The sequence below is a fragment of the Paroedura picta genome, chromosome 4, assembly GCF_049243985.1.
Source record: "Paroedura picta isolate Pp20150507F chromosome 4, Ppicta_v3.0, whole genome shotgun sequence".
NCBI lineage: Eukaryota > Metazoa > Chordata > Lepidosauria > Squamata > Gekkonidae > Paroedura > Paroedura picta.
The window spans coordinates 25,240,898-25,259,486 of record NC_135372.1 but is presented as its reverse complement, the minus strand read 5'-3'; positions in this window follow the sequence as shown (position 1 = coordinate 25,259,486).

The following is an 18,589-nucleotide window of genomic DNA, read 5'->3' as shown; positions in this document are numbered from 1 at the left end:
TCGTTTAGCTTTATATATTGTTCCGGGAGGGCGTTGTATTGGTTTTTCGGAAGTGTTAGACCTGTAAGAGAATAGTTTAAATGGTTGGGAAAGGCCATGGGATGTAGAAATATTTTTTTCACATTTTATTTCCTAGTAAAAACAGGTAAAAAAATAGGGATTTTCGTACGGATAAGTACACAGTGAACGGTTGGTTTACCTTTAGTTCCGGGTGGGCGTTGCATTGGTTTTTTGGAAGTGTTAGACCTGTAAGAGAAAAATTTAAATGGCTGGGAAAGGCCATGGGATGTAGAAATATTTTTTTCGCATTTTACTTCCTTGTAAAAACAGGTAAATCAATAGGGATTTTCGCACGGATAAGTACCCAGTGAACGGTTCGTTTAGCTTTATATATTTTTCCGGGTGGGCGTTGTGTTGGTTTTTCGCAACTGTTAGACCTGTAAGAGAAAAATTTAAATGGTTGGGAAAGGCCATGGGATGTAGAAATATTTTTTTCACATTTTACTTCCTTGTAAAAACAGGTAAATCAATAGGGCTTTTTGTACGGATAAGTACCCAGTGAACGGTTCGTTTAGCTTTATATATTGTTCCGGGTGGGCGTTGTATTGGTTTTTTGGAAGTGTTAGACCTGTAAGAGAAAAATTTAAATGGCTGGGAAAGGCCATGGGATGTAGAAATATTTTTTTCGCATTTTACTTCCTTGTAAAAACAGGTAAATAAATAGGGATTTTCACACGGATAAGTACCCAGTGAACGGTTCGTTTAGCTTTATACATTGTTCCGGGTGGGCGTTGTATTTGTTTTTTCGGAAGTGTTAGACCTGTAAGAGAAAAATTTAAATGGCTGGGAAAGGCCATGGGATGTAGAAATATTTTTTTCACATTTTACTTCATTGTAAAAAAAGGTAAAACAATAGGGATTTTCGTACGGATAAGTACCCAGTGAATGGTTCGTTTAGCTTTATATATTTTTCCGGGTGGGCGTTGTATTGGTTTTTCGCAACTGTTAGACCTGTAAGAGAAAAATTTAAATGGTTGGGAAAGGCCATGGTATGTAGAAATATTTTTTTCACATTTTACTTCCTTGTAAAAACAGGTAAATCAATAGGGCTTTTTGTACGGATAAGTACCCAGTGAACGGTTCGTTTAGCTTTATATATTGTTCCGGGTGGGCGTTGTATTGGTTTTTTGGAAGTGTTAGACCTGTAAGAGAAAAATTTAAATGGCTGGGAAAGGCCATGGGATGTAGAAATATTTTTTTCACATTTTACTTCCTTGTAAAAACAGGTAAATCAATAGGGCTTTTCGCACGGATAAGTACCCAGTGAACGGTTCGTTTAGCTTTATATATTGTTCCGGATGGGCGTTGTATTGGTTTTTCGGAAGTGTTAGACCTGTAAGAGAAAAATTTTAATGGCTGGAAAAGGCCATGGGATGTAGAAATATTTTTTTCACATTTTATTTCCTTGTAAAAACAGGTAAATCAATAGGGATTTTTGTACGGAAAAGTACCCAGTGAACGGTTCGTTTAGCTTTATATATTGTTCCGGGAGGGCGTTGTATTGGTTTTTCGGAAGTGTTAGACCTGTAAGAGAATAGTTTAAATGGTTGGGAAAGGCCATGGGATGTAGAAATATTTTTTTCACATTTTATTTCCTTGTAAAAACAGGAAAATCAATAGGGATTTTTGTACGGATAATTGCCCAGTGAACGGTTCATTTAGCTTTATATATTGTTCCGGGTGGGCGTTGTATTGGTTTTTTGGAAGTGTTAGACCTGTAAGAGAAAAATTTAAATGGCTGGGAAAGGCCATGGGATGTAGAAATATTTTTTTCGCATTTTACTTCCTTGTAAAAACAGGTAAATCAATAGGGATTTTCGCACGGATAAGTACCCAGTGAACGTTTCGTTTAGCTTTATACATTGTTCCGGGTGGGCGTTGTATTTGTTTTTTCGGAAGTGTTAGACCTGTAAGAGAAAAATTTAAATGGTTGGGAAAGGCCATGGGATGTAGAAATATTTTTTTCACATTTTATTTCCTTGGAAAAACAGGTAAATAAATAGGGATTTTCGGAAGGATAAGTAACCAGTGAACGGTTCGTTTAGCTTTATATATTGTTCCGGGTGGGCGTTATATTGGTTTCTCAGAAGTGTTTGACCTGTGGGAGAAAATTTTACATGGTTGGGAAAGGCCATGGGATGTAGAAATATTTTTTTCACATTTTATTTCCTTGTAAAAACAGGAAAATCAATAGGGATTTTTGTACGGATAAGTGCCCAGTGAACGGTTCGTTTAGATTTATATATTGTTATGGGTGGCCGTTGTATAGGTTTTTCGGAAGTGTTTGACCTGAAAGAGAAAAGTTTAAATGGTTTGGAAAGGCCATGGGATGTAGAAATATTTTTTTCACATTTTGTTTCCTTGTAAAAACAGGTAAATCAATAGGGATTTTCGTACGGATAAGTACCCAGTGAACCGTTGGTTTAGCTTTATATATTGTTCCGGGTGGGCGTTGTATTGTTTTTTTGGAAGTGTTAGACCTGTAAGAGAAAAATTTAAATGGATGGTAAAGGCCATGGGATGTAGAAATATTTTTTTTCACATTTTACTTCCTTGTAAAAACAGGTAAATGAATAGGGCTTTTTGTACGATAAGTACCCAGTGAACGGTTCGTTTAGCTTTATATATTTTTCCGGGTGGGCGTTGTATCGGTTTTTTGGTAGTGTTAGACCTGTAAGATAAAAATTTAAATGGTTGGGAAAGGCCATGGGATGTAGAAATATTTTTTTCACATTTTATTTCCTTGTAAAAACAGGAAAATCAATAGGGATTTTTGTACGGATAAGTGCCCAGTGAACGGTTCGTTTAGCTTTATATATTGTTCCGGGTGGCCGTTGTATTGGTTTTTCGGAAGTGTTTGACCTGACAGAGAAAAGTTTAAATGGTTGGGAAAGGCCATGGGATGTAGAAATATTTTTTCACATTTTATTTCCTTGTAAAAACAGGTAAATCAATAGGGATTTTCGTACGGATAAGTACCCAGTGAACGGTTCGTTTAGCTTTATATATTGTTCCGGGAGGGCGTTGTATTGGTTTTTCGGAAGTGTTAGACCTGTAAGAGAATAGTTTAAATGGTTGGGAAAGGCCATGGGATGTAGAAATATTTTTTTCACATTTTATTTCCTAGTAAAAACAGGTAAATCAATAGGGATTTTCGTACGGATAAGTACATAGTGAACGGTTGGTTTACCTTTAGTTCCGGGTGGGCGTTTCATTGGTTTTTTGGAAGTGTTAGACCTGTAAGAGAAAAATTTAAATGGCTGGGAAAGGCCATGGGATGTAGAAATATTTTTTTCGCATTTTACTTCCTTGTAAAAACAGGTAAATCAATAGGGATTTTCGCACGGATAAGTACCCAGTGAACGGTTCGTTTAGCTTTATACATTGTTCCGGGTGGGCGTTGTATTTGTTTTTTCGGAAGTGTTAGACCTGTAAGAGAAAAATTTAAATGGTTGGGAAAGGCCATGGGATGTAGAAATATTTTTTTCACATTTTACTTCCTTGTAAAAACAGGTAAATCAATAGGGCTTTTTGTACGGATAAGTACCCAGTGAACGGTTCGTTTAGCTTTATATATTGTTCCGGGTGGGCGTTGTATTGGTTTTTTGGAAGTGTTAGACCTGTAAGAGAAAAATTTAAATGGCTGGGAAAGGCCATGGGATGTAGAAATATTTTTTTCACATTTTACTTCCTTGTAAAAACAGGTAAATCAATAGGGCTTTTCGCACGGATAAGTACCCAGTGAACGGTTCGTTTAGCTTTATATATTGTTCCGGATGGGCGTTGTATTGGTTTTTCGGAAGTGTTAGACCTGTAAGAGAAAAATTTAAATGGCTGGAAAAGGCCATGGGATGTAGAAATATTTTTTTCACATTTTATTTCCTTGTAAAAACAGGTAAATCAATAGGGATTTTCGTACGGATAAGTACCCAGTGAACGGTTCGTTTAGCTTTATATATTGTTCCGGGAGGGCGTTGTATTGGTTTTTCGGAAGTGTTAGACCTGTAAGAGAATAGTTTAAATGGTTGGGAAAGGCCATGGGATGTAGAAATATTTTTTTCACATTTTATTTCCTAGTAAAAACAGGTAAAAAAATAGGGATTTTCGTACGGATAAGTACACAGTGAACGGTTGGTTTACCTTTAGTTCCGGGTGGGCGTTGCATTGGTTTTTTGGAAGTGTTAGACCTGTAAGAGAAAAATTTAAATGGCTGGGAAAGGCCATGGGATGTAGAAATATTTTTTTCGCATTTTACTTCCTTGTAAAAACAGGTAAATCAATAGGGATTTTCGCACGGATAAGTACCCAGTGAACGGTTCGTTTAGCTTTATATATTTTTCCGGGTGGGCGTTGTGTTGGTTTTTCGCAACTGTTAGACCTGTAAGAGAAAAATTTAAATGGTTGGGAAAGGCCATGGGATGTAGAAATATTTTTTTCACATTTTACTTCCTTGTAAAAACAGGTAAATCAATAGGGCTTTTTGTACGGATAAGTACCCAGTGAACGGTTCGTTTAGCTTTATATATTGTTCCGGGTGGGCGTTGTATTGGTTTTTTGGAAGTGTTAGACCTGTAAGAGAAAAATTTAAATGGCTGGGAAAGGCCATGGGATGTAGAAATATTTTTTTCGCATTTTACTTCCTTGTAAAAACAGGTAAATAAATAGGGATTTTCACACGGATAAGTACCCAGTGAACGGTTCGTTTAGCTTTATACATTGTTCCGGGTGGGCGTTGTATTTGTTTTTTCGGAAGTGTTAGACCTGTAAGAGAAAAATTTAAATGGCTGGGAAAGGCCATGGGATGTAGAAATATTTTTTTCACATTTTACTTCATTGTAAAAAAAGGTAAAACAATAGGGATTTTCGTACGGATAAGTACCCAGTGAATGGTTCGTTTAGCTTTATATATTTTTCCGGGTGGGCGTTGTATTGGTTTTTCGCAACTGTTAGACCTGTAAGAGAAAAATTTAAATGGTTGGGAAAGGCCATGGTATGTAGAAATATTTTTTTCACATTTTACTTCCTTGTAAAAACAGGTAAATCAATAGGGCTTTTTGTACGGATAAGTACCCAGTGAACGGTTCGTTTAGCTTTATATATTGTTCCGGGTGGGCGTTGTATTGGTTTTTTGGAAGTGTTAGACCTGTAAGAGAAAAATTTAAATGGCTGGGAAAGGCCATGGGATGTAGAAATATTTTTTTCACATTTTACTTCCTTGTAAAAACAGGTAAATCAATAGGGATTTTTGTACGGATAAGTGCCCAGTGAACGGTTCGTTTAGATTTATATATTGTTATGGGTGGCCGTTGTATAGGTTTTTCGGAAGTGTTTGACCTGAAAGAGAAAAGTTTAAATGGTTTGGAAAGGCCATGGGATGTAGAAATATTTTTTTCACATTTTGTTTCCTTGTAAAAACAGGTAAATCAATAGGGATTTTCGTACGGATAAGTACCCAGTGAACCGTTGGTTTAGCTTTATATATTGTTCCGGGTGGGCGTTGTATTGTTTTTTTGGAAGTGTTAGACCTGTAAGAGAAAAATTTAAATGGATGGTAAAGGCCATGGGATGTAGAAATATTTTTTTTCACATTTTACTTCCTTGTAAAAACAGGTAAATGAATAGGGCTTTTTGTACGGATAAGTACCCAGTGAACGGTTCGTTTAGCTTTATATATTTTTCCGGGTGGGCGTTGTATCGGTTTTTTGGTAGTGTTAGACCTGTAAGATAAAAATTTAAATGGTTGGGAAAGGCCATGGGATGTAGAAATATTTTTTTCACATTTTATTTCCTTGTAAAAACAGGAAAATCAATAGGGATTTTTGTACGGATAAGTGCCCAGTGAACGGTTCGTTTAGCTTTATATATTGTTCCGGGTGGCCGTTGTATTGGTTTTTCGGAAGTGTTTGACCTGACAGAGAAAAGTTTAAATGGTTGGGAAAGGCCATGGGATGTAGAAATATTTTTTCACATTTTATTTCCTTGTAAAAACAGGTAAATCAATAGGGATTTTCGTACGGATAAGTACCCAGTGAACGGTTCGTTTAGCTTTATATATTGTTCCGGGAGGGCGTTGTATTGGTTTTTCGGAAGTGTTAGACCTGTAAGAGAATAGTTTAAATGGTTGGGAAAGGCCATGGGATGTAGAAATATTTTTTTCACATTTTATTTCCTAGTAAAAACAGGTAAATCAATAGGGATTTTCGTACGGATAAGTACATAGTGAACGGTTGGTTTACCTTTAGTTCCGGGTGGGCGTTTCATTGGTTTTTTGGAAGTGTTAGACCTGTAAGAGAAAAATTTAAATGGCTGGGAAAGGCCATGGGATGTAGAAATATTTTTTTCGCATTTTACTTCCTTGTAAAAACAGGTAAATCAATAGGGATTTTCGCACGGATAAGTACCCAGTGAACGGTTCGTTTAGCTTTATACATTGTTCCGGGTGGGCGTTGTATTTGTTTTTTCGGAAGTGTTAGACCTGTAAGAGAAAAATTTAAATGGTTGGGAAAGGCCATGGGATGTAGAAATATTTTTTTCACATTTTACTTCCTTGTAAAAACAGGTAAATCAATAGGGCTTTTTGTACGGATAAGTACCCAGTGAACGGTTCGTTTAGCTTTATATATTGTTCCGGGTGGGCGTTGTATTGGTTTTTTGGAAGTGTTAGACCTGTAAGAGAAAAATTTAAATGGCTGGGAAAGGCCATGGGATGTAGAAATATTTTTTTCACATTTTACTTCCTTGTAAAAACAGGTAAATCAATAGGGCTTTTCGCACGGATAAGTACCCAGTGAACGGTTCGTTTAGCTTTATATATTGTTCCGGATGGGCGTTGTATTGGTTTTTCGGAAGTGTTAGACCTGTAAGAGAAAAATTTAAATGGCTGGAAAAGGCCATGGGATGTAGAAATATTTTTTTCACATTTTATTTCCTTGTAAAAACAGGTAAATCAATAGGGATTTTCGTACGGATAAGTACCCAGTGAACGGTTCGTTTAGCTTTATATATTGTTCCGGGAGGGCGTTGTATTGGTTTTTCGGAAGTGTTAGACCTGTAAGAGAATAGTTTAAATGGTTGGGAAAGGCCATGGGATGTAGAAATATTTTTTTCACATTTTATTTCCTAGTAAAAACAGGTAAAAAAATAGGGATTTTCGTACGGATAAGTACACAGTGAACGGTTGGTTTACCTTTAGTTCCGGGTGGGCGTTGCATTGGTTTTTTGGAAGTGTTAGACCTGTAAGAGAAAAATTTAAATGGCTGGGAAAGGCCATGGGATGTAGAAATATTTTTTTCGCATTTTACTTCCTTGTAAAAACAGGTAAATCAATAGGGATTTTCGCACGGATAAGTACCCAGTGAACGGTTCGTTTAGCTTTATATATTTTTCCGGGTGGGCGTTGTGTTGGTTTTTCGCAACTGTTAGACCTGTAAGAGAAAAATTTAAATGGTTGGGAAAGGCCATGGGATGTAGAAATATTTTTTTCACATTTTACTTCCTTGTAAAAACAGGTAAATCAATAGGGCTTTTTGTACGGATAAGTACCCAGTGAACGGTTCGTTTAGCTTTATATATTGTTCCGGGTGGGCGTTGTATTGGTTTTTTGGAAGTGTTAGACCTGTAAGAGAAAAATTTAAATGGCTGGGAAAGGCCATGGGATGTAGAAATATTTTTTTCGCATTTTACTTCCTTGTAAAAACAGGTAAATAAATAGGGATTTTCACACGGATAAGTACCCAGTGAACGGTTCGTTTAGCTTTATACATTGTTCCGGGTGGGCGTTGTATTTGTTTTTTCGGAAGTGTTAGACCTGTAAGAGAAAAATTTAAATGGCTGGGAAAGGCCATGGGATGTAGAAATATTTTTTTCACATTTTACTTCATTGTAAAAAAAGGTAAAACAATAGGGATTTTCGTACGGATAAGTACCCAGTGAATGGTTCGTTTAGCTTTATATATTTTTCCGGGTGGGCGTTGTATTGGTTTTTCGCAACTGTTAGACCTGTAAGAGAAAAATTTAAATGGTTGGGAAAGGCCATGGTATGTAGAAATATTTTTTTCACATTTTACTTCCTTGTAAAAACAGGTAAATCAATAGGGCTTTTTGTACGGATAAGTACCCAGTGAACGGTTCGTTTAGCTTTATATATTGTTCCGGGTGGGCGTTGTATTGGTTTTTTGGAAGTGTTAGACCTGTAAGAGAAAAATTTAAATGGCTGGGAAAGGCCATGGGATGTAGAAATATTTTTTTCACATTTTACTTCCTTGTAAAAACAGGTAAATCAATAGGGCTTTTCGCACGGATAAGTACCCAGTGAACGGTTCGTTTAGCTTTATATATTGTTCCGGATGGGCGTTGTATTGGTTTTTCGGAAGTGTTAGACCTGTAAGAGAAAAATTTTAATGGCTGGAAAAGGCCATGGGATGTAGAAATATTTTTTTCACATTTTATTTCCTTGTAAAAACAGGTAAATCAATAGGGATTTTTGTACGGAAAAGTACCCAGTGAACGGTTCGTTTAGCTTTATATATTGTTCCGGGAGGGCGTTGTATTGGTTTTTCGGAAGTGTTAGACCTGTAAGAGAATAGTTTAAATGGTTGGGAAAGGCCATGGGATGTAGAAATATTTTTTTCACATTTTATTTCCTTGTAAAAACAGGAAAATCAATAGGGATTTTTGTACGGATAATTGCCCAGTGAACGGTTCATTTAGCTTTATATATTGTTCCGGGTGGGCGTTGTATTGGTTTTTTGGAAGTGTTAGACCTGTAAGAGAAAAATTTAAATGGCTGGGAAAGGCCATGGGATGTAGAAATATTTTTTTCGCATTTTACTTCCTTGTAAAAACAGGTAAATCAATAGGGATTTTCGCACGGATAAGTACCCAGTGAACGGTTCGTTTAGCTTTATACATTGTTCCGGGTGGGCGTTGTATTTGTTTTTTCGGAAGTGTTAGACCTGTAAGAGAAAAATTTAAATGGTTGGGAAAGGCCATGGGATGTAGAAATATTTTTTTCACATTTTACTTCCTTGTAAAAACAGGTAAATCAATAGGGCTTTTTGTACGGATAAGTACCCAGTGAACGGTTCGTTTAGCTTTATATATTGTTCCGGGTGGGCGTTGTATTGGTTTTTTGGAAGTGTTAGACCTGTAAGAGAAAAATTTAAATGGCTGGGAAAGGCCATGGGATGTAGAAATATTTTTTTCACATTTTACTTCCTTGTAAAAACAGGTAAATCAATAGGGCTTTTCGCACGGATAAGTACCCAGTGAACGGTTCGTTTAGCTTTATATATTGTTCCGGATGGGCGTTGTATTGGTTTTTCGGAAGTGTTAGACCTGTAAGAGAAAAATTTAAATGGCTGGAAAAGGCCATGGGATGTAGAAATATTTTTTTCACATTTTATTTCCTTGTAAAAACAGGTAAATCAATAGGGATTTTCGTACGGATAAGTACCCAGTGAACGGTTCGTTTAGCTTTATATATTGTTCCGGGAGGGCGTTGTATTGGTTTTTCGGAAGTGTTAGACCTGTAAGAGAATAGTTTAAATGGTTGGGAAAGGCCATGGGATGTAGAAATATTTTTTTCACATTTTATTTCCTAGTAAAAACAGGTAAAAAAATAGGGATTTTCGTACGGATAAGTACACAGTGAACGGTTGGTTTACCTTTAGTTCCGGGTGGGCGTTGCATTGGTTTTTTGGAAGTGTTAGACCTGTAAGAGAAAAATTTAAATGGCTGGGAAAGGCCATGGGATGTAGAAATATTTTTTTCGCATTTTACTTCCTTGTAAAAACAGGTAAATCAATAGGGATTTTCGCACGGATAAGTACCCAGTGAACGGTTCGTTTAGCTTTATATATTTTTCCGGGTGGGCGTTGTGTTGGTTTTTCGCAACTGTTAGACCTGTAAGAGAAAAATTTAAATGGTTGGGAAAGGCCATGGGATGTAGAAATATTTTTTTCACATTTTACTTCCTTGTAAAAACAGGTAAATCAATAGGGCTTTTTGTACGGATAAGTACCCAGTGAACGGTTCGTTTAGCTTTATATATTGTTCCGGGTGGGCGTTGTATTGGTTTTTTGGAAGTGTTAGACCTGTAAGAGAAAAATTTAAATGGCTGGGAAAGGCCATGGGATGTAGAAATATTTTTTTCGCATTTTACTTCCTTGTAAAAACAGGTAAATAAATAGGGATTTTCACACGGATAAGTACCCAGTGAACGGTTCGTTTAGCTTTATACATTGTTCCGGGTGGGCGTTGTATTTGTTTTTTCGGAAGTGTTAGACCTGTAAGAGAAAAATTTAAATGGCTGGGAAAGGCCATGGGATGTAGAAATATTTTTTTCACATTTTACTTCATTGTAAAAAAAGGTAAAACAATAGGGATTTTCGTACGGATAAGTACCCAGTGAATGGTTCGTTTAGCTTTATATATTTTTCCGGGTGGGCGTTGTATTGGTTTTTCGCAACTGTTAGACCTGTAAGAGAAAAATTTAAATGGTTGGGAAAGGCCATGGTATGTAGAAATATTTTTTTCACATTTTACTTCCTTGTAAAAACAGGTAAATCAATAGGGCTTTTTGTACGGATAAGTACCCAGTGAACGGTTCGTTTAGCTTTATATATTGTTCCGGGTGGGCGTTGTATTGGTTTTTTGGAAGTGTTAGACCTGTAAGAGAAAAATTTAAATGGCTGGGAAAGGCCATGGGATGTAGAAATATTTTTTTCACATTTTACTTCCTTGTAAAAACAGGTAAATCAATAGGGCTTTTCGCACGGATAAGTACCCAGTGAACGGTTCGTTTAGCTTTATATATTGTTCCGGATGGGCGTTGTATTGGTTTTTCGGAAGTGTTAGACCTGTAAGAGAAAAATTTTAATGGCTGGAAAAGGCCATGGGATGTAGAAATATTTTTTTCACATTTTATTTCCTTGTAAAAACAGGTAAATCAATAGGGATTTTTGTACGGAAAAGTACCCAGTGAACGGTTCGTTTAGCTTTATATATTGTTCCGGGAGGGCGTTGTATTGGTTTTTCGGAAGTGTTAGACCTGTAAGAGAATAGTTTAAATGGTTGGGAAAGGCCATGGGATGTAGAAATATTTTTTTCACATTTTATTTCCTTGTAAAAACAGGAAAATCAATAGGGATTTTTGTACGGATAATTGCCCAGTGAACGGTTCATTTAGCTTTATATATTGTTCCGGGTGGGCGTTGTATTGGTTTTTTGGAAGTGTTAGACCTGTAAGAGAAAAATTTAAATGGCTGGGAAAGGCCATGGGATGTAGAAATATTTTTTTCGCATTTTACTTCCTTGTAAAAACAGGTAAATAAATAGGGATTTTCGCACGGATAAGTACCCAGTGAACGGTTCGTTTAGCTTTATACATTGTTCCGGGTGGGCGTTGTATTTGTTTTTTCGGAAGTGTTAGTCCTGTAAGAGAAAAATTTAAATGGCTGGGAAAGGCCATGGGATGTAGAACTATTTTTTTCACATTTTACTTCATTGTAAAAAAAGGTAAATCAATAGGGATTTTCGTACGGATAAGTACCCAGTGAACGGTTCGTTTAGCTTTATATATTTTTCCGGGTGGGCGTTGTATTGGTTTTTCGCAACTGTTAGACCTGTAAGAGAAAAATTTAAATGGTTGGGAAAGGCCATGGGATGTAGAAATATTTTTTTCACATTTTACTTCCTTGTAAAAACAGGTAAATCAATAGGGCTTTTTGTACGGATAAGTACCCAGTGAACGGTTCGTTTAGCTTTATATATTGTTCCGGGTGGGCGTTGTATTGGTTTTTTGGAAGTGTTAGACCTGTAAGAGAAAAATTTAAATGGCTGGGAAAGGCCATGGGATGTAGAAATATTTTTTTCACATTTTACTTCCTTGTAAAAACAGGTAAATCAATAGGGCTTTTCGCACGGATAAGTACCCAGTGAACGGTTCGTTTAGCTTTATATATTGTTCCGGATGGGCGTTGCATTGGTTTTTCGGAAGTGTTAGACCTGTAAGAGAAAAATTTAAATGGCTGGAAAAGGCCATGGGATGTAGAAATATTTTTTTCACATTTTATTTCCTTGTAAAAACAGGTAAATCAATAGGGATTTTCGTACGGATAAGTACCCAGTGAACGGTTCGTTTAGCTTTATATATTGTTCCGGGAGGGCGTTGTATTGGTTTTTCGGAAGTGTTAGACCTGTAAGAGAATAGTTTAAATGGTTGGGAAAGGCCATGGGATGTAGAAATATTTTTTTCACATTTTATTTCCTTGTAAAAACAGGTAAATCAATAGGGCTTTTTGTACGGATAAGTACCCAGTGAACGGTTCGTTTAGCTTTATATATTGTTCCGGGTGGGCGTTGTATTGGTTTTTTGGAAGTGTTAGACCTGTAAGAGAAAAATTTAAATGGCTGGGAAAGGCCATGGGATGTAGAAATATTTTTTTCACATTTTACTTCCTTGTAAAAACAGGTAAATCAATAGGGCTTTTCGCACGGATAAGTACCCAGTGAACGGTTCGTTTAGCTTTATATATTGTTCCGGATGGGCGTTGTATTGGTTTTTCGGAAGTGTTAGACCTGTAAGAGAAAAATTTAAATGGCTGGAAAAGGCCATGGGATGTAGAAATATTTTTTTCACATTTTATTTCCTTGTAAAAACAGGTAAATCAATAGGGATTTTCGTACGGATAAGTACCCAGTGAACGGTTCGTTTAGCTTTATATATTGTTCCGGGAGTGCGTTGTATTGGTTTTTCGGAAGTGTTAGACCTGTAAGAGAATAGTTTAAATGGTTGGGAAAGGCCATGGGATGTAGAAATATTTTTTTCACATTTTATTTCCTTGTAAAAACAGGAAAATCAATAGGGATTTTTGTACGGATAAGTGCCCAGTGAACGGTTCATTTAGCTTTATATATTGTTCCGGGTGGCCGTTGTATTGGTTTTTCGGAAGTGTTAGACCTGTAAGAGAAAAGTTTAAATGGTTTGGAAAGGCCATGGGATGTAGAAATATTTTTTTCACATTTTGTTTCCTTGTAAAAACAGGTAAATCAATAGGGATTTTCGTACGGATAAGTACCCAGTGAACCGTTGGTTTAGCTTTATATATTGTTCCGGATGGGCGTTGTATTGGTTTTTCGGAAGTGTTAGACCGCTAAGAGAAAAATTTAAATGGATGGTAAAGGCCATGGGATGTAGAAATATTTTTTTCACATTTTACTTCCTTGTAAAAACAGGTAAATCAATAGGGCTTTTTGTACGGATAAGTACCCAGTGAACGGTTCGTTTAGCTTTATATATTGTTCCGGGTGGGCGTTGTATTGGTTTTTTGGAAGTGTTAGACCTGTAAGAGAAAAATTTAAATGGCTGGGAAAGGCCATGGGATGTAGAAATATTTCTTTCACATTTTACTTCCTTGTAAAAACAGGTAAATCAATAGGGCTTTTCGCACGGATAAGTACCCAGTGAACGGTTCGTTTAGCTTTATATATTGTTCCGGATGGGCGTTGTATTGGTTTTTCGGAAGTGTTAGACCTGTAAGAGAAAAATTTAAATGGCTGGAAAAGGCCATGGGATGTAGAAATATTTTTTTCACATTTTATTTCCTTGTAAAAACAGGTAAATCAATAGGGATTTTCGTACGGATAAGTACCCAGTGAACGGTTCGTTTAGCTTTATATATTGTTCCGGGAGGGCGTTGTATTGGTTTTTCGGAAGTGTTAGACCTGTAAGAGAATAGTTTAAATGGTTGGGAAAGGCCATGGGATGTAGAAATATTTTTTTCACATTTTATTTCCTTGTAAAAACAGGAAAATCAATAGGGATTTTTGTACGGATAAGTGCCCAGTGAACGGTTCATTTAGCTTTATATATTGTTCCGGGTGGCCGTTGTATTGGTTTTTCGGAAGTGTTAGACCTGTAAGAGAAAAGTTTAAATGGTTTGGAAAGGCCATGGGATGTAGAAATATTTTTTTCACATTTTGTTTCCTTGTAAAAACAGGTAAATCAATAGGGATTTTCGTACGGATAAGTACCCAGTGAACCGTTGGTTTAGCTTTATATATTGTTCCGGATGGGCGTTGTATTGGTTTTTTGGAAGTGTTAGACCTTTAAGAGAAAAATTTAAATGGCTGGGAAAGGCCATGGCATGTAGAAATATTTTTTTCGCATTTTACTTCCTTGTAAAAACAGGTAAATAAATAGGGATTTTCGCACGGATAAGTACCCAGTGAACGGTTCGTTTAGCTTTATACATTGTTCCGGGTGGGCGTTGTATTTGTTTTTTCGGAAGTGTTAGACCTGTAAAAGAAAAATTTAAATGGCTGGGAAAGGCCATGGGATGTAGAAATATTTTTTTCACATTTTACTTCATTGTAAAAAAAGGTAAATCAATAGGGATTTTCGTACGGATAAGTACCCAGTGAAGGGTTCGTTTAGCTTTATTTTTTTTTCCGGGTGGGTGTTGTATTGGTTTTTCGCAACTGTTAGACCTGTAAGAGAAAGATTTAAATGGTTGGGAAAGGCCATGGGATGTAGAACTATTTTTTTCACATTTTACTTCCTTGTAAAAACAGGTAAATCAATAGGGCTTTTTGTACGGATAAGTACCCAGTGAACGGTTCGTTTAGCTTTATATATTGTTCCGGGTGGGCGTTGTATTGGTTTTTTGGAATTGTTAGACCTGTAAGAGAAAAATTTAAATGGCTGGGAAAGGCCATGGGATGTAGAAATATTTTTTTCACATTTTATTTCCTTGTAAAAACAGGTAAATCAATAGGGATTTTCGTACGGATAAGTACCCAGTGAACGGTTCGTTTAGCTTTATATATTGTTCCGGGAGGGCGTTGTATTGGTTTTTCGGAAGTGTTAGACCTGTAATAGAATAGTTTAAATGGTTGGGAAAGGCCATGGGATGTAGAAATATTTTTTTCACATTTTATTTCCTTGTAAAAACAGGAAAATCAATAGGGATTTTTGTACGGATAAGTGCCCAGTGAACGGTTCATTTAGCTTTATATATTGTTCCGGGTGGCCGTTGTATTGGTTTTTCGGAAGTGTTAGACCTGTAAGAGAAAAGTTTAAATGGTTTGGAAAGGCCATGGGATGTAGAAATATTTTTTTCACATTTTGTTTCCTTGTAAAAACAGGTAAATCAATAGGGATTTTCGTACGGATAAGTACCCAGTGAACCGTTGGTTTAGCTTTATATATTGTTCCGGATGGGCGTTGTATTGGTTTTTCGGAAGTGTTAGACCGCTAAGAGAAAAATTTAAATGGATGGTAAAGGCCATGGGATGTAGAAATATTTTTTTCACATTTTACTTCCTTGTAAAAACAGGTAAATCAATAGGGCTTTTTGTACGGAAAAGTACCCAGTGAACGGTTCGTTTAGCTTTATATATTGTTCCGGGAGGGCGTTGTATTGGTTTTTCGGAAGTGTTAGACCTGTAAGAGAATAGTTTAAATGGTTGGGAAAGGCCATGGGATGTAGAAATATTTTTTTCACATTTTATTTCCTTGTAAAAACAGGAAAATCAATAGGGATTTTTGTACGGATAATTGCCCAGTGAACGGTTCATTTAGCTTTATATATTGTTCCGGGTGGGCGTTGTATTGGTTTTTTGGAAGTGTTAGACCTGTAAGAGAAAAATTTAAATGGCTGGGAAAGGCCATGGGATGTAGAAATATTTTTTTCGCATTTTACTTCCTTGTAAAAACAGGTAAATAAATAGGGATTTTCGCACGGATAAGTACCCAGTGAACGGTTCGTTTAGCTTTATACATTGTTCCGGGTGGGCGTTGTATTTGTTTTTTCGGAAGTGTTAGTCCTGTAAGAGAAAAATTTAAATGGCTGGGAAAGGCCATGGGATGTAGAACTATTTTTTTCACATTTTACTTCATTGTAAAAAAAGGTAAATCAATAGGGATTTTCGTACGGATAAGTACCCAGTGAACGGTTCGTTTAGCTTTATATATTTTTCCGGGTGGGCGTTGTATTGGTTTTTCGCAACTGTTAGACCTGTAAGAGAAAAATTTAAATGGTTGGGAAAGGCCATGGGATGTAGAAATATTTTTTTCACATTTTACTTCCTTGTAAAAACAGGTAAATCAATAGGGCTTTTTGTACGGATAAGTACCCAGTGAACGGTTCGTTTAGCTTTATATATTGTTCCGGGTGGGCGTTGTATTGGTTTTTTGGAAGTGTTAGACCTGTAAGAGAAAAATTTAAATGGCTGGGAAAGGCCATGGGATGTAGAAATATTTTTTTCACATTTTACTTCCTTGTAAAAACAGGTAAATCAATAGGGCTTTTCGCACGGATAAGTACCCAGTGAACGGTTCGTTTAGCTTTATATATTGTTCCGGATGGGCGTTGTATTGGTTTTTCGGAAGTGTTAGACCTGTAAGAGAAAAATTTAAATGGCTGGAAAAGGCCATGGGATGTAGAAATATTTTTTTCACATTTTATTTCCTTGTAAAAACAGGTAAATCAATAGGGATTTTCGTACGGATAAGTACCCAGTGAACGGTTCGTTTAGCTTTATATATTGTTCCGGGAGGGCGTTGTATTGGTTTTTCGGAAGTGTTAGACCTGTAAGAGAATAGTTTAAATGGTTGGGAAAGGCCATGGGATGTAGAAATATTTTTTTCACATTTTATTTCCTTGTAAAAACAGGTAAATCAATAGGGCTTTTTGTACGGATAAGTACCCAGTGAACGGTTCGTTTAGCTTTATATATTGTTCCGGGTGGGCGTTGTATTGGTTTTTTGGAAGTGTTAGACCTGTAAGAGAAAAATTTAAATGGCTGGGAAAGGCCATGGGATGTAGAAATATTTTTTTCACATTTTACTTCCTTGTAAAAACAGGTAAATCAATAGGGCTTTTCGCACGGATAAGTACCCAGTGAACGGTTCGTTTAGCTTTATATATTGTTCCGGATGGGCGTTGTATTGGTTTTTCGGAAGTGTTAGACCTGTAAGAGAAAAATTTAAATGGCTGGAAAAGGCCATGGGATGTAGAAATATTTTTTTCACATTTTATTTCCTTGTAAAAACAGGTAAATCAATAGGGATTTTCGTACGGATAAGTACCCAGTGAACGGTTCGTTTAGCTTTATATATTGTTCCGGGAGTGCGTTGTATTGGTTTTTCGGAAGTGTTAGACCTGTAAGAGAATAGTTTAAATGGTTGGGAAAGGCCATGGGATGTAGAAATATTTTTTTCACATTTTATTTCCTTGTAAAAACAGGAAAATCAATAGGGATTTTTGTACGGATAAGTGCCCAGTGAACGGTTCATTTAGCTTTATATATTGTTCCGGGTGGCCGTTGTATTGGTTTTTCGGAAGTGTTAGACCTGTAAGAGAAAAGTTTAAATGGTTTGGAAAGGCCATGGGATGTAGAAATATTTTTTTCACATTTTGTTTCCTTGTAAAAACAGGTAAATCAATAGGGATTTTCGTACGGATAAGTACCCAGTGAACCGTTGGTTTAGCTTTATATATTGTTCCGGATGGGCGTTGTATTGGTTTTTCGGAAGTGTTAGACCGCTAAGAGAAAAATTTAAATGGATGGTAAAGGCCATGGGATGTAGAAATATTTTTTTCACATTTTACTTCCTTGTAAAAACAGGTAAATCAATAGGGCTTTTTGTATGGATAAGTACCCAGTGAACGGTTCGTTTAGCTTTATATATTGTTCCGGGTGGGCGTTGTATTGGTTTTTTGGAAGTGTTAGACCTGTAAGAGAAAAATTTAAATGGCTGGGAAAGGCCATGGGATGTAGAAATATTTCTTTCACATTTTACTTCCTTGTAAAAACAGGTAAATCAATAGGGCTTTTCGCACGGATAAGTACCCAGTGAACGGTTCGTTTAGCTTTATATATTGTTCCGGATGGGCGTTGTATTGGTTTTTCGGAAGTGTTAGACCTGTAAGAGAAAAATTTAAATGGCTGGAAAAGGCCATGGGATGTAGAAATATTTTTTTCACATTTTATTTCCTTGTAAAAACAGGTAAATCAATAGGGATTTTCGTACGGATAAGTACCCAGTGAACGGTTCGTTTAGCTTTATATATTGTTCCGGGAGGGCGTTGTATTGGTTTTTCGGAAGTGTTAGACCTGTAAGAGAATAGTTTAAATGGTTGGGAAAGGCCATGGGATGTAGAAATATTTTTTTCACATTTTATTTCCTTGTAAAAACAGGAAAATCAATAGGGATTTTTGTACGGATAAGTGCCCAGTGAACGGTTCATTTAGCTTTATATATTGTTCCGGGTGGCCGTTGTATTGGTTTTTCGGAAGTATTAGACCTGTAAGAGAAAAGTTTAAATGGTTTGGAAAGGCCATGGGATGTAGAAATATTTTTTTCACATTTTGTTTCCTTGTAAAAACAGGTAAATCAATAGGGATTTTCGTACGGATAAGTACCCAGTGAACCGTTGGTTTAGCTTTATATATTGTTCCGGATGGGCGTTGTATTGGTTTTTTGGAAGTGTTAGACCTTTAAGAGAAAAATTTAAATGGCTGG